We start from the raw sequence: 15,000 nt of genomic DNA on the forward strand, positions 1-15,000 counted from the left end.
TGTTCTAGCCGTGGCCATCTCGTCTAGGACTAGATCATCCGTTATAGGGTATGGTTTCAGAGATTCGACTTATGTTTCTGGCAAGTCAAGCGATCGTGTAGGAATTACCTCGTTGGTTCGTATATGTTTGTGTTGTGTGTATAATTAAACACTTAAATAATTAGGAGCAGTTTCTACAAAAAAAAAAAAAGGAAAACCTTTTATATTTAAAATAGCAGTGGATAAATTATTATGATGATTATCAAATACTCAAAACCAATGTAATTGTCACAGTATTAACTCACACTCGCTTAATGAATAATGTCTCAGTGTTTATGTGAAGTTAGCAAACCACAGTGAACGTATTAATTAAAGAGACTACCTTCAAGAGTAGATACACACTACATAAGCATTCTTTTAGATATTCAGAGAAAATATATACTACCACTCTGTCACTGCACGTTTGGAGGGCTAAATGATGAAGGTGCTAAAAACTTTAAGATAAGAACTTGATCGCATTTGTGAAACAATATTTTGTAAGTTCTAAATGATGCTATTTGTGGATTTCTGATAAATTCTTCATATTGATGTTTTCGTTTTGAAAATTAACCATCTAAATAGTACATATTACGGAATTCTAAATCACTCACAGGCTGAAAATATAAAAATATTGTCCAGAAAATCTCTCTCTCTCTCTCTCTCTCTCATTCTCCTTCCCTTCCTCCCTCTTCTCCTCTTCCTAATCTGAATGCTAACACAGTTGGTATTTTTCCTCTACATTTCCCTCTCAAATATATACATTATTATTTTTTTGCATATTTTAACAATACTGTATCTAAGACATGTATGCCTTATAAAGTGATGGTACACAGATGTTATCCGTCGATTATTTTCTTTTCTTTTATCATCTGCTCTTTTGATTCTTATACTCTGTTAGTCCATCCTATATTTTTTGAATAAATAAATAGATAGATAGATAGATGATAGATAGATAGATAGATAGATAGATAGATAGATAGATAGATAGATAGATAGATAGATAGATAGATAGATAGATAGATAGATAGATAGATAGATGTGTATTTTTGTTTTGTTTTTTCCTAATGGCACGCTATGGTTACGACGACATGTGTTCCAGGTGATCCGATCAACAGAACAGCCTGCTTGTGAAATTAACTTGGAAGTGACCGTGCACAGTACAAACACGAGTACCCTTAGCATATTTGTCCGGGAAATTCAGCGTGACCCAGAATGGGAGGAGACTGGCCCTTCGAATTACAGGTACAACTCATTTTTGGCGGCAAAGTGGACTGGAATAACGTGAAACAAAGTATCTTGCTCAAGGCCTGAACGCGCCGCCAGAAATCAAGCTCACGACCTAACGATCGTGATCCGAATAATCTAATTGATTATGTACTACATGTAATACACACGCACAAACACACGTATACATACATAGATACATATAGAGATACGTATAGGCGCAGGAGTGGCTGTGTGGTAAGTAGCTTGCTAACCAACCACATGGTTCCGGGTTCAGTCCCACTGCGTGGCATCTTGGGCAAGTGTCTTCTGCTATAGCCCCGGGCCGACCAATGCCTTGTGAGTGGATTTGGTAGACGGAAACTGAAAGAAGCCTGTCGTATATATGTATATATATATATGTGTTTGTTTGTGTGTCTGTGTTTGTTCCCCTAGCATTGCTTGACAACCGATGCTGGTGTGTTTACGTCCCCGTCACTTAGCGGTTCGGCAAAAAAGAGACCGATAGAATAAGTACTGGGCTTACAAAGAATAAGTCCCGGGGTCGAGTTGCTCGATTAAAGGCGGTGCTCCAGCATGGCCGCAGTCAAATGACTGAAACAAGTAAAAGAGAAAGAGAGAAATAGAGATACGTATATGTATACACATTTATATATAGAGAGAGATAACTATATATATATGCCATGTTGGATCGTTAGCCCCTACACGCAATTTTTTTCTCTCCTTGTTTCTTTTCTGTGTATCTTTCTGTCGAAGAGCGTAGGCTCGAAACGTAAAAGACTTGTTTTATTTCGATTCCTGAGCGCCATACTAATACATTGTTTGTTTGTACTCCACCTGCCTTCGTCTTTTGTTTATTTTCGTAAACCTTCCCGTTATATATATATATATATATATATAGTGACGCATATTTGCCATTTGAATATGGCTAACCCCTAAGGGTGGATGCTACTGTAGTTTGTAGCCCCAGGAAGATATCTCCTCCAGCTGGCTATAGATATCTTCCTGGGGCTACAAACTACAGTAGCACCCACCCTTAGGGGTTAGCCATATTCAAATGGCAAATATGCGTCACGATGTGTTACCGCTACTATTTATAACTCGCTCTGAGATTTATCATTATATATATATAATTTTGTTGTATTTCGGGATGATCATTTCATGGGGTGGCGGGCAAAAAATACATAAATGAATAAAATATCCATCCTGAAATACATCTGTTTCACAAATCGATTTCACATCAGGTATCCTGCAAGCGAATTGATAAACGTATATATATATATATATATATATATATATATATATATATGTATGTGTGACGTATATATATGTATGTGTGTGTGCATGTATATGTGTGTGTGTGTGTCTATGTGTCTCTGTGTATATATATATATATAATATATATATGTATGTATGTAGTATGTATGTATGTATGTTGTATGTATGTATGTATGTATGTATTCATGTATGTATGCATGCATGAATATATTACATTATTTATAAATTCTGTTTTATTTCAAGGTGTTATTTCAAGATTTCTTGCCAAGATAGAGAGAGAGTCGATTTCTAACCTAGTTCATTGGAATTTCAGTATCAATAACAGGATATCTTTTATATATATGTATGTCATTGTTCAGTTTTATTTCAAGATTTCTTGCCAATAGAGAAAGAGCCCGTTTTTAACCTAAATCCAAGGCTCCTTCATTGGAATTTCAACATCAACAACAGGGTATTTTTGTATGTATGTATGTATGTATGTATGTATGTATGTATGTATGTATGTATGTATGCATGTATGCATGTATGTATGCATGTATGTATGTATGTATGTATGTATGTATGTATGTATGTATGTATGTCATTGTTTAGTTTTATTTCAAGATTTCTTGCCAATAGAGAAAGAGCCCGTTTTTAACCTAGATCCAAGGCTCCTTCATTGGAATTTCAACATCAACAACAGGGTATTTTTGTTTGTATGTATGTATCCCAAATCATTATATCAGGCCTGTTGTGCTTACATTTTATTGAGGTCTTCATTGGGACATTCCACCAGTACTTCTTTTTATTATTAGTGGCCGTGGCTCTACCATGCTGGAGGTTCTTATTCCTTTGTCTTTAGGGTTATCCTTCCGACGGATTGTATTATAGAGTGTCCTAGCTACAACATGATGTCTCATCGGTAGATGATACCGTGATGACATTTTCGGACACCTGCTTATGATGTGGGTGATATCATCGGCGTTAACTCCACGAAGTCTTCATCGGTTGTCACATTTTACTGCTTTTCCTACATCTCTATCCATTTTGTATGTATGTATGTATGTATGTATGTATGTATGTATGTATGTATGTATGTATGTATGTATGTGTGTGTGTATGTATGTATGTGTGTGTATGTATGTATGTGTGTGTGTATGTGTATGTGTATGTGTATGTATGTATGTATGTATGTATGTATGTATTACATGATTTATAAATTCTATCAATAAATGTTATACCTTGTTAAGAGTCTTTAAATTTTAGCATCTTTGTGTGCGCATGTGTGCGTGCATATGTATGTATGTATGTATGTAGGTAGGTAGGTAGGTAGGTAGGTATGCAAGTTTATTTCAAGATTTCTTGCCAATAGAGAAAGAGCCGGTTTCTAACCTAGATCCAGGATATTTTTGTATGTATATATGTATATATGTATGTATGTAAGTATGTATGTATATAGGTAGATATGTAGGTAGGTAGGTAGGTAGGTAGGTAGGTAGGTAGGTAGGTAGGTAGATATGTAGGTAGGTACGTATGTGTATATGTGTGCAGATTTGTATGTTTTGTCTTATGTATGTCTTCTCATGCATATAGTTGCATATCTAGACATACTCAGATATATTTAAATGATAAACCTCTTTATGTGTGTGTGTGTGCGTGTCCTTGCTGCAGAAATCGCTTGTAACAGTCTCAGTTTCTTTAATTAACTAAATGTCCAAAACACACTGCAAACGTTACAAAAACTCCGAATACGATTACAGGGATACTAATAACAGCAGAACACTCCAAGCAAAATGATATATTGAAGTAATGGAATGAAATAATGTTCGAGAATGTTTATTGAATCCTGTCTTCCAGAATTTGGCTGCGCTTACGTGTTAACAAACAGAAATAACAACTTTTCTTCCACATGATTGAACAGTACTTAACAACGATAAAGATGTTTATCAAACAGTACGCCGTCTTGGTCAGAAACAATTTTGCGCCATTTCGTGTAGAAAATGAAACCAACGCCCTAGAAGCAACGTACGATAATGTTGTCACCACGCTGTATAGAAATGCCTTCCCGTTAGAGTTTAAAATCAGAGGTCGATTCTCATGGGGGTCTGAAGTAATTACTGAGAAGCGCAATCGATTGATGAATACCACCCATTTAAAGGAAATCGAACTCTGCAGAAGAAATATCATTAAATACGAAAAGAATCAGCGATATCTTACTGACATCGATAAAAATCTGTAAAATCAAACAACAGAAGTATATTGGTTTCAAATTTTGGTACAAGGCCAGTAATTTCGGGTGAAGCGGGTACGTCGATTACAGGGACCCTACTGTTCAACTGATACTTATTTTACCGACTCCGAAAGGATGAAATGCAAAGTTGACCTCGATGGAATGAACAACAGAATCATATTCTTTTCTACTCTAGGCACAAGGCCCGAAATTGGGGGGGGGGGGGGGGGAGGAGCCAGTCGATTAGATCGACCCCAGTACGCAACTGGTTCTTAATTATTGGTCCCGAAAGGATGAAAGGCAAAGTCGACCTCGGTGGAATTTGAACTCAGAACATAAGGACAGACGAAATACCTATTTCTTTATTACCCACAAGGGGCTAAACACAGAGGGGACAAACAAGGACAGACATAGGTATTAAGTCGATTACATCGACCCCAGTGTGTAACTGGTACTTATTTAATCGACCCCGAAAGGATGAAAGGCAAAGTCGACCTCGGCGGAATTTGAACTCAGAACATAAGGACAGACGAAATACCGCTAAGTATTTCGCCCGGCGTGCTAACGTTTCTGCCAGCTTGCCGCCTTACAACAGAAACATTAAATGCAAAATAGATTTGTTTGTGCATGTAGAAGCAAACAAGCAATTCTCCTTGGTATAGCAGAATGTCAATACATACATACATACATACATACATACATACATACATACATACATACATACATACATACATACATACATACATCCGGGGCTATAGTAGAAGACATTTGCCCAAGGTACCACGCAGTGAGACTAAAGCTGGAACCATGTAGTTGAGAAGCAAGCTTCCTACTACACATTTTTTCCCCCTCTCCCTGTTTATTTCTGTGTTCCTTTCTTTCGAAGAGCGTATGCTCGAAACGTAAAAGAATTTCTCACTTCCCGAGCGTTAAACTAATACGATGAAAGTAAACAAAGTTTGCGTTAGAAGCGTTGAAATGTATTGAAAGATACGGAAATAATTTATTCTCAAACGTTTGAGATAGATAGATAGATAGATAAATAGATAGATAGATAGATAGATAGATAGATAGATAGATAGATAGATAGATAGATAGATAGATAGATAGGTATGTAGGTAGGTAGGTAGGTAGATAGGTAGGTAGGTAGGTAGGTAGATAGATAGATAGATAGATAGATAGATAGATAGATAGATGATAGATAGATAGATCGATAGATAGATATAGATAGATAGATAGATAGGTATGTAGGTAGGTAGGTAGGTAGGTAGGTAGGTAGGTAGATAGATAGATAGATAGATAGATAGATAGATAGATAGATAGATAGATAGATAGATAGATAGATAGATAGATAGATAGATAGATAGATAGATAGATAAGAGCAGCAACAACAATTCTAGGATGAAATTTATAAGTATTTAATGCATCGCTACGCACGTTTCCACAAATCACATGACTTTATCATCAGAGTCCGTATCCTTGGAGTGATTACAGTATAGTCCGCAGTATCTGTACTTATCCTGTTGATCATCGTCATTGATTCATTTCATCACGCAATACTGCATTAGTGGGTGAATCACAGAAGGATGTTTATCCATTCTTGCCAGTATGTGGAAACGCGTGTAGCGATGCAGTAAAAACTTTAAAATTCCATCCTAGAATTATTGTTATTATATTTATCCTGTGGAGGCGCAATGGCCCAGTGGTTAGGGCAGCGAACTCGCGGTCGTAGGATCGCGGTTTCGATTCCCAGACCGGGCGTTGTGAGTGTTTATTGAGCGAAAACACCTAAAGCTCCACGAGGCTCCGGCAGGGATGGTGGTGATCCCTGCTGTACTCTTTCACCACAACTTTCTCTCACTCTTACTTCCTCTTTCTGTTGTACCTGTATTTCAAAGAGCCGGCCTTGTCACTCTCTGTGTCACGCTGAATATCCCCGAGAACTACGTTAAGGGTACACGTGTCTGTGGAGTGCTCAGCCACTTACACGTTAATTTCACGAGCAGGCTGTTCCGTTGATCGGATCAACCGGAACCCTCACCGTCGTAACCGACGGAATGCTTCCATCATATTTATCCTACATTATATCGGTATTAACATGGATGCAACCTCGAAATATTGACTAACTAGTCAGTATCATTAGACGGTAGCTGGCATAATGAAATAGGAGTTTTATCTGCATACGCTTAACGTTACCATGAACGAATTTAAAAGATATATATATATATAAAAGATATATATATCTGAGATTTCTGCGAAAAATACGTTGTAGTCTGCGAAGGAAAGTTAGTAGCACGCCGGTAATGATGATGTTTCTCATGACCATTTCAAGACATACTGTAAAGAACTTCGGAGAGATGATATCTCCTTGTATGACATGATTCCCAGCTAGAACTCTTACATTGATGACAACACAGATATATCTCTCTATATATAAACGGCAGTTTGTCTGTGTGTGTGTCTGTGTGTCTGTTAGGTTGTTCCCTCACCCTGACCACGGCTTTCAACCGATTCTGATGAAACTTGATACACACATAGCCCAATGTCATAATTCAAAACTAACGCAGCGAAAATTTTGAAAAGTTCCCCCAGTTCTGAAAAAAATCGATAAATTCGACATGGGGTCGAGAATCAGAAACACAAACCGCAAACTGTCTAGGGGACGCAACTCGACCTTTTTAACAATGGCCCAGTGGTTAGGCCAGCGGACTCGCGGTCATAGGATCGCGGTTTCGATTCCCAGACCGGGCGTTGTGAGTGTTTATTGAGCGAAAACACCTAAAGCTCCACGAGTCTCCGGCAGGGGATGGTGGTGATCCCTGCTGTACTCTTTCACCACAACTTTCTCTCACTCTTTCTTCCTGTTTCTGTTATACCTGTATTTCAAAGGGCCGGCCTTGTCACTCTCTGTGTCACGCTGAATATCCCGAGAACTACGTTAAGGGTACACGTGTCTGTGGAGTGCTCAGCCACTTACACGTTAATTTCACGAGCAGGCTGTTTCGTTGATTCGACGGAGTGCTTCCATTGTCATCTATTGTTCATTGTAATCACACACACACACACACATACACACATACTATATATATATATATATATGAGTTGACAAGAAAGTAATTTCGTTTTTCGCAAGTAGATGGAGTTAACGATTTTTTTAATGACTTTTGTCAATGTTGTAATTTTTCTTTTTGACATTTGATAACCGTTACTTTTAGCTTACTTTAGAAGCAAATTGCGCATAATTTTGTTTACAGCTGTTACTTCAGTGTCAATTTTAACATGGACAACAAAAACGAAACTTTTCACCATATTTTACTTTTTTTTATTTCCGTAAAGGCAAGAAAACTGCTGAAACGCACAAAGAGATATATGAAGTTTATGGTGTTGATTGCTTAGCAGAACGCACATGTCAAAAATGGTTTTAAAAATTCCATTCTGGATATTTTTCACTCAAAGATGACCAACGTCCTGGTTGACCTCTGAAGTTGATTACCGAATCAAAGCCATAATTGAATCAGAGAAGTTAAATGTATCGCACACAATTGAAAATCACTTAAAATGTCTTGAACTCGTTAAGAAGCTTGATTTTTGGGTTCCACATAAATTGAAAGAGATTCACTGAACACAACGAATCGATATTTGCGATATGCATCTCAAACGCAATGAAATCGACCTTTCTTCGAAAAGAACCATCACTTGTGATGAAAATTGGAGTTTCTAATGTTACGGGTTGTAACAGTATTGAGGGACAAACACAAAAAAGACACTCACATCATTACACAAACATATACGACGTGATTCTTTCAGTTTCAGCCAAACAAATCCACTCATAAGGCTTTGTTCGGCCCGAGGCCATAGGAGACGCTTGCACATGGTGCCACGCAGTGTGGTACTGGTCAAGGAACTATGACGTTCTAACGACACAGCCACCCTGCGCCTGTACGTATGTGTGTGTATATATATATATATACATACATATATGTGTGTGTGTGTGCGTGTGTATGTATATATATAATGTATGTGTGTGCGTGTATTTGTATACTCTTTTCTTTTACTTGTTTCAGTCATTTGACTGCGGCCATGCTGGAGCACCGCCTTTAGTCGAGCAGGACTTATTCCTTGTAAGCCTAGTACTTATTCTATCGGTCACTTTTGTCACACCGCTAAGTCACGGGGACGTAAACACACCAGCATCAGTTGTCAAGCGATGTTCGAGGGACAAACACAGACACACAAACTAACATACATATATATATATATATATATATTATATATATATATATAATATATATATATTATATATATATATATATATATATAGAATATTAAAATTACTAAGTCTCTCTAAAAGAGATTACGGCAGCGTTACTGGAAATTAATTGTTATCGCCATATTAATATGGCAGTCTTATAGATATAAGACTAAAAGCTGTCGCTGATTAGCTCCATGAGGCCATCGCCTTAAGATAGCTATTTGACACACAAACTGTGTCCATTATAACCTTCGAACAAGGGAGGTCAGCCGCTTCACACTGCCAGTCAGACAGCTACAGACGCGTTTCAGGGTATTTGCCCTTTGTCAATGTAGCGTAGTCGATCCAGCAGGTGTCGCCACTGATCATCTCTGTTCAAAGGTTTTATTTACCTAGTTTCGGTGGAATACATCAACTTGTTTTCAATAATAGAAATATACATATACATATATACGACAGGCTTCTTTTCAGTTTCCGAAACCATGTGGCTGGTAAGCAAGCTACTAACCACACAGCCACTCCTGTGAATAAATATATATATATAAATTATATATATATATACATATATCTGTGAGTGTGTGACCTCAAGTGAAGGTGGGCAGCCAGCCATTTGCAGGTTGCTCCCGCTATAAGCATTGTGGAGCCTAGGGTATTTTAGCAATGAGCGGAGGAAGAACTTATCAAAGGCAACGCTGAGAATGGATCTAGATGACTAGCTAAAAACAGGTGACATGTGGGGTCAGAAGCGTACTACTTCTTCGGATACATCCGGCCTATATTTGATCACCTTAGTTCAGCTCACTTAGGTTAGGGTGTATGATGTAAGACCCAAAACACTCCATAACTCCAGGATACAAACACTGACGATATGTCCGAGTATTGCATCAGAAGAAGCACCCACGTTGTTCCTGGCTCACTCCCATTGTGTGGAACCTTGGGCAAGTGTCTTCTATAGTTCCGGGTCAACCAAAGTCTTGTGAGTGGGATCGGTAGACGGAAACTGAAAGAAGTCCGTCTCTATGTGCGTGTGTGTTTGTGTTTGTTCCTCACCACCGCTTGTTGATTTAAGTCCGCGTAACTTAGCAATTCAGCAGAAGATACTTATACAATAAGTACTTCGCTTTAGAATATTAAGTAATGGGATTGGTTTGTTTTACTAAACACTTCAATGCGGTGCCCTAGCACGACCGTAGTGCAATGACTAAAACCAGTAAGATACATATATAGAGGCATGTGTATGTATGTATGAATGCATGTATGAATGTATTATGTATGTATGTGTGTACGTATGTATGTATGCATGTATGTATGTATGTATGTATGTATGTGTGTGCATGTGTGTATGTATGTATGTATGTACGTGTGATGTATGTATGTATAAATTTACGTACGTATGTATGGATGTGTGTATGTATATATGTATGTATGTACGTATGTCTGTATGTATGTATATATGTATGTATGCGTGTACGTATGTATGATGTATATGTGTTTGTATGTACGTATATATGTATGTGTGTATGTATGTACGTATGTAAGTCTGATATATGTATGTACATAAGTACTACGTATGTACGTACGTATGTATGTATATACACATATGCACATATATATATACTCCCTACCGTAGCTAGGGGGCCGTAGGGGCTGTTTGCCCCGGGCGGCACACACTCTAGTTACGCTAGCAATAAACACATATGCCTACTTATATGTATACATATGTACGCACGTTGAATCACACACATACACATTCAGCCATGCACACACATAGACATTTAGACTTACATACAGCATACAAATCTGAGAAGGATAATGTAGCCACATGCATACACAGAAGAGCTTTGTAAAACATGGGCATCTACAGAATACATGTATATTTGTTATTCTTTATTGCCCATAAGGGGCTAAACTTAGAGGAGACAAACAAGGACAGACAAACGGATTAAGTCGATTACATCGACCTCAGTGCGTAACTGGTACTTAATTTATCGAACCCGAAAGGATGAAAGGCAAAGTCGACCTCGGCGGAATTTGAACTCAGAACGTAACGGCAGACGAAATATGGCTACGCATTTCGCCTGGCGTGCTAACGTTTCTGCCAGCTCGCCGCCGTGATACATGTATATTCGTATTATATAACATACTGGCTCAAGGACATCATTAATAATTCAAACGCACGCAAGCGCACACACATGTACATACATACATACATACATACATACATACATACATACATACATACATACATACATACATACATACATACATACATACTTTTAGATCATTAGAGGTGATTAATGACTAGCCATTCATGCCTCCCTATCAAGCATTTCGAGACGTTTCATATTTAATGAAGCAAACGATTTAAAAAAAAAAAGGGAACATTGCCAAGATTGAAACCTTAGTAACATACCGATTCTAAGATGCAGTTGACTTGGGAACAAATAAACAAAACAAAACGAATATATAGAAGTAAATAAATGTATAAAACAATCCACTTTAAACTGGAACATGTCAGGACTTGGGGAATGGATAAATACAAACACGCTGTTATTGGAAGATCTTAATGAGAGACAGTTAACACTTCATGTGGTTTCTTAGCCGGGATTCAAATAATATTATGAGAAAGAAAGAGAGAGAGGGGGGTTTATTTTAAACGATTTGATGTTACTAAGTTACTCAAAGAAGAACTTAATTTGGTGCAACCTGGTTTAGCGTGAGCAGTGAGGCTCTTGTAACGATAAATATGATTAGGTACACAATACTATGAAATGTCGGAGTCAGCAGTTGTAACGATAAAAATTTGCTGTTATAATTGCATACTGTAGGATGTGAAAGAGAAACAAAGCATGAAGTTTTAAGAAAGTATTTATTTACCGTTACGTTACAATACCTTGCCTCAACGGGCAGGTTATGATAAATCCAAAAGCATGCGAAGTAAAGTTTGTGTTTGTGTTCTCTTCATTGTTTAGTAGTAATTGCGGAGAGAGATATAATGATGTTGTAAGAGAACAGAATTAGAGCTAGTGAAAGTTGTAGTGTTGTGGGACGTTGTCTCACAGTTGCTGAAAGTAAATTTCATTTCTCTCGCTGACCATTGTCTTTAGTAACTGCATTCCTTGTGATCATGATTCTAGCAGTCCGTTCGTTCCCTAACTTATTGAGTCGTCACAAGCTGCCTCGCTCAGTTGTCGCCAAGTGACTACTTGGTTTTTGCTTGGGTGTTCTAGCTTTTATAACTATCCAGAAGGATAGACATATCATTGAGAACAATAGATTTAGTTGGTGATCTTGTTATCTCTATTCTAGCTTTTGGTGAAATAGAAGAAGTTAGAAAGGGTCAAGTGGTGAAGACATTATTTCGGTCTAGCTAAAGGAAACTGGCTGGTGTCAGGACATCGTTGCTGGAGATGAGATGCGTGTGTGGTCAGTGGCGAGTGCCAAAGGCCTCGAACCGTCGAAAACTGTCCTTCTTATACAGAATAGCAGGCTCTCAGAAGATAGTGGTTAATTTTCGCGTAAGGTAAAATAAACTGTTGTACCAATGTGATTGGACGGCTGGGAACCAACCAATACAAGCAACAGGTTCGTTTAATCACGAGGTCATGTGACCGCTGGAACGTAAAGGGTTTGTGGAGCCGTTTTACGAGTATTTAAGCTTTGACGAGAAAAACATCTCACATCATGACAGTGAAAATCACGTCTGCTACAACTCTATGTCAGTCTATTGGGTGTCTTTTCTTTGAATGTGGCCTAAGATATTTGTGTGCGTAGCAACAGTACCAACCTAGATGTGGTATCAGTGCTCAATACGGCGGCGAGCTGGCAGAAACGTTAGCACGCCGGGCGAAATGCGTAGCCATATTTCGTCTGCCGTTACGTTCTGAGTTCAAATTCCGCTGAGGTCGACTTTGCCTTTCATCCTTTCGGGGTCGATAAATTAAGTACCAGTTACGCACTGGGGCCGATGTAATCGACTTAATCCGTTTGTCTGTCCTTGTTTTCCCCCTCTGTGTTTAGCCCCTTGTGGGTAGTAAAGAAATAGGTATCAGTGCTCAATCACAAATCTCATCTAACCTTTGTAGACGGTTAGCAGTTGTTGGTGAGTGAACTGGGGCTGATTATGAAGGCCAGTTTTGTGATGCAGTTTTTGCAATGTTAAGGATTAATAATTTCCCGTGAAGATCCTCAGTGACGGTTGTGAATGGGGGATATCTTTTGTGCGACCTTGAGTTTCCTAGTTTATGCTATGTTGGTCCTATGTTGATTAGGTGGGTAGGTGGGATGTTGTTTTGATATGTCAAGTGATGGTATCTCTGCACTGTTGAATGGAACGATTAGTATGACCTCACTGGAGGATATTTCCGAAGTCTCGGTTTCGAGAGCCAGTTTAGATTTAGCCAGGGATGTCTAAGTCGTATGTTAACGGTGCTTGGGTGTGGAATGTCAGGAAAGAATGAAGGTTATTGTTAAACGTGACGGTAAGTAGATCGTTGAGGTACAGGACAAAGCATAAGGGTCTGGGATTAAACCTTGCAGCATGCCAGAATTTATGGAGAGAAGAGACGGACAAAGAGAGTTCTTTCTGTACATACTGCGACGGTGCAATCTGACTAGAAATCACTAATCCAAGTGACGAGACGGATAGAGCCCTTAGGTTAAGCAGTTTCAAGGGAACCTGTGAACCAGCTATGATCGAATGCTTTGCTGATACTGAGAAAAATAACACAGTTTCACCAACTGGGTGAGAACTCGCCGGTGAATGAGCTAATGGAGTAAGTCTACAATAGATCTGGCTTTTAAAAGGCCTTACTGATGGTTATTAAAGAGAGAACGAGGGTTTCCAAAAGGTTGTCGTTAATGAAAGTCTCTATTATCTTTGAGATATTGAAGGGGAATGTAATAGGGTGATAATTGGCAGGATCAGAGAGGTTGCCCTTTTTCTGAATTGTACACACCGTAGCATGTTACCATAAATCTGAATATACGTGTGACTGAGAGGGGAGAAATTAAAAGGGTTGGTGAGAATAGAGATTAGCTTTTGGTTATATCGTTAAAGTGAAATGAAAGGGAGAATGGCAATGCAAGTGGCCTTGATATTTATGTGTGCATAATGGTGAGATTAGAGTAATGAAAGGGGGAAGCTTCGAGATTTACCCTGCATGCGCAGCATGGAGTTAGATACACACACACACGCACACATACACACATCGAGACATTCCTTTCATTGGTTTTTGTGTGGAGGTAAGAAAGATTTTGACTCCTTCCAACAGTATCAAGAATGCTCCAGCTGTATCAAGAAATGTTACCCGCTTTTTTCTCTCTGGTTATCTATCAAAACAGGAGCAGCTGCCACAGCTATTTTGTTTTCTACTTTATAAGGATTTGTCCTTCACTCTTTGTGCCTTACTGGTATACATTTCTGCCACTAATAAGTATTGTCAGTTTTCCTCTCCAGTTCTCCAATCCTTAAATGTTCTCGACAGTTCATCTCTACCGGAAGTATGTTATTAATATCCATTTGTTCTGTATCCGTCCAAATCTGGTCCATGTGTCATGCACAGCTCAAATCTACCGTTTCATTTCCAGCTTTAATTCCATCGGCACCTTTCATTCTGAGTTTTCTTATAAATTATAATCATTCCACAGAATCCCCTACACCAGCTGTATTGATGCAGAAATAATTTTGTAGTATCATTATGGAATCCAATTTAAATTAAACATGGCGTGAGACCAAACCACTTTCGTAGCAACCTGCTTATAAACTTTTCTATTTCTTCCATTCTCATTAACGTTACCTCATTCACTTGAAATGACTATAACAGCTTCGTTGAAAGACCATTTCGATAACATAACATTTTGAACTTCTTTGCCTGATCGATATTCTCATTTGCAGTTAGCTCCTACCTTAGTGTCAATTTTTGTTAATGTCAAAAGGAATAGGAGCTGATAATATCTTATTTTAGAGGTATTTACAGTTATACTTCGTAATCTTTTACTTTTTCGGATCCCCATCGTT

At 38.3% G+C, this 15,000-nt stretch overlaps 1 protein-coding gene across 4 annotated transcripts in view; it reads left to right on the forward strand.

The window, feature by feature from the left end:
* LOC115211041 overlaps nt 1-15,000 on the forward strand; it is a 184,528-nt gene that overhangs the window by 860 nt on the left and 168,668 nt on the right. The window contains exon 1 of one of the 4 annotated variants that reach the window (XM_036501885.1): nt 496-515. The exons of the other annotated variants lie outside the window; for them this stretch is intronic. The gene's annotated coding sequence lies outside the window, so the exon portion shown is untranslated. Of the gene's footprint in view, nt 1-495; nt 516-15,000 lie in introns of those variants that run through there. 4 annotated transcript variants of the gene reach the window in all.

This window comes from Octopus sinensis, linkage group LG4 (genome assembly GCF_006345805.1).
Source record: "Octopus sinensis linkage group LG4, ASM634580v1, whole genome shotgun sequence".
Taxonomy (NCBI): Eukaryota; Metazoa; Mollusca; class Cephalopoda; order Octopoda; family Octopodidae; genus Octopus; species Octopus sinensis.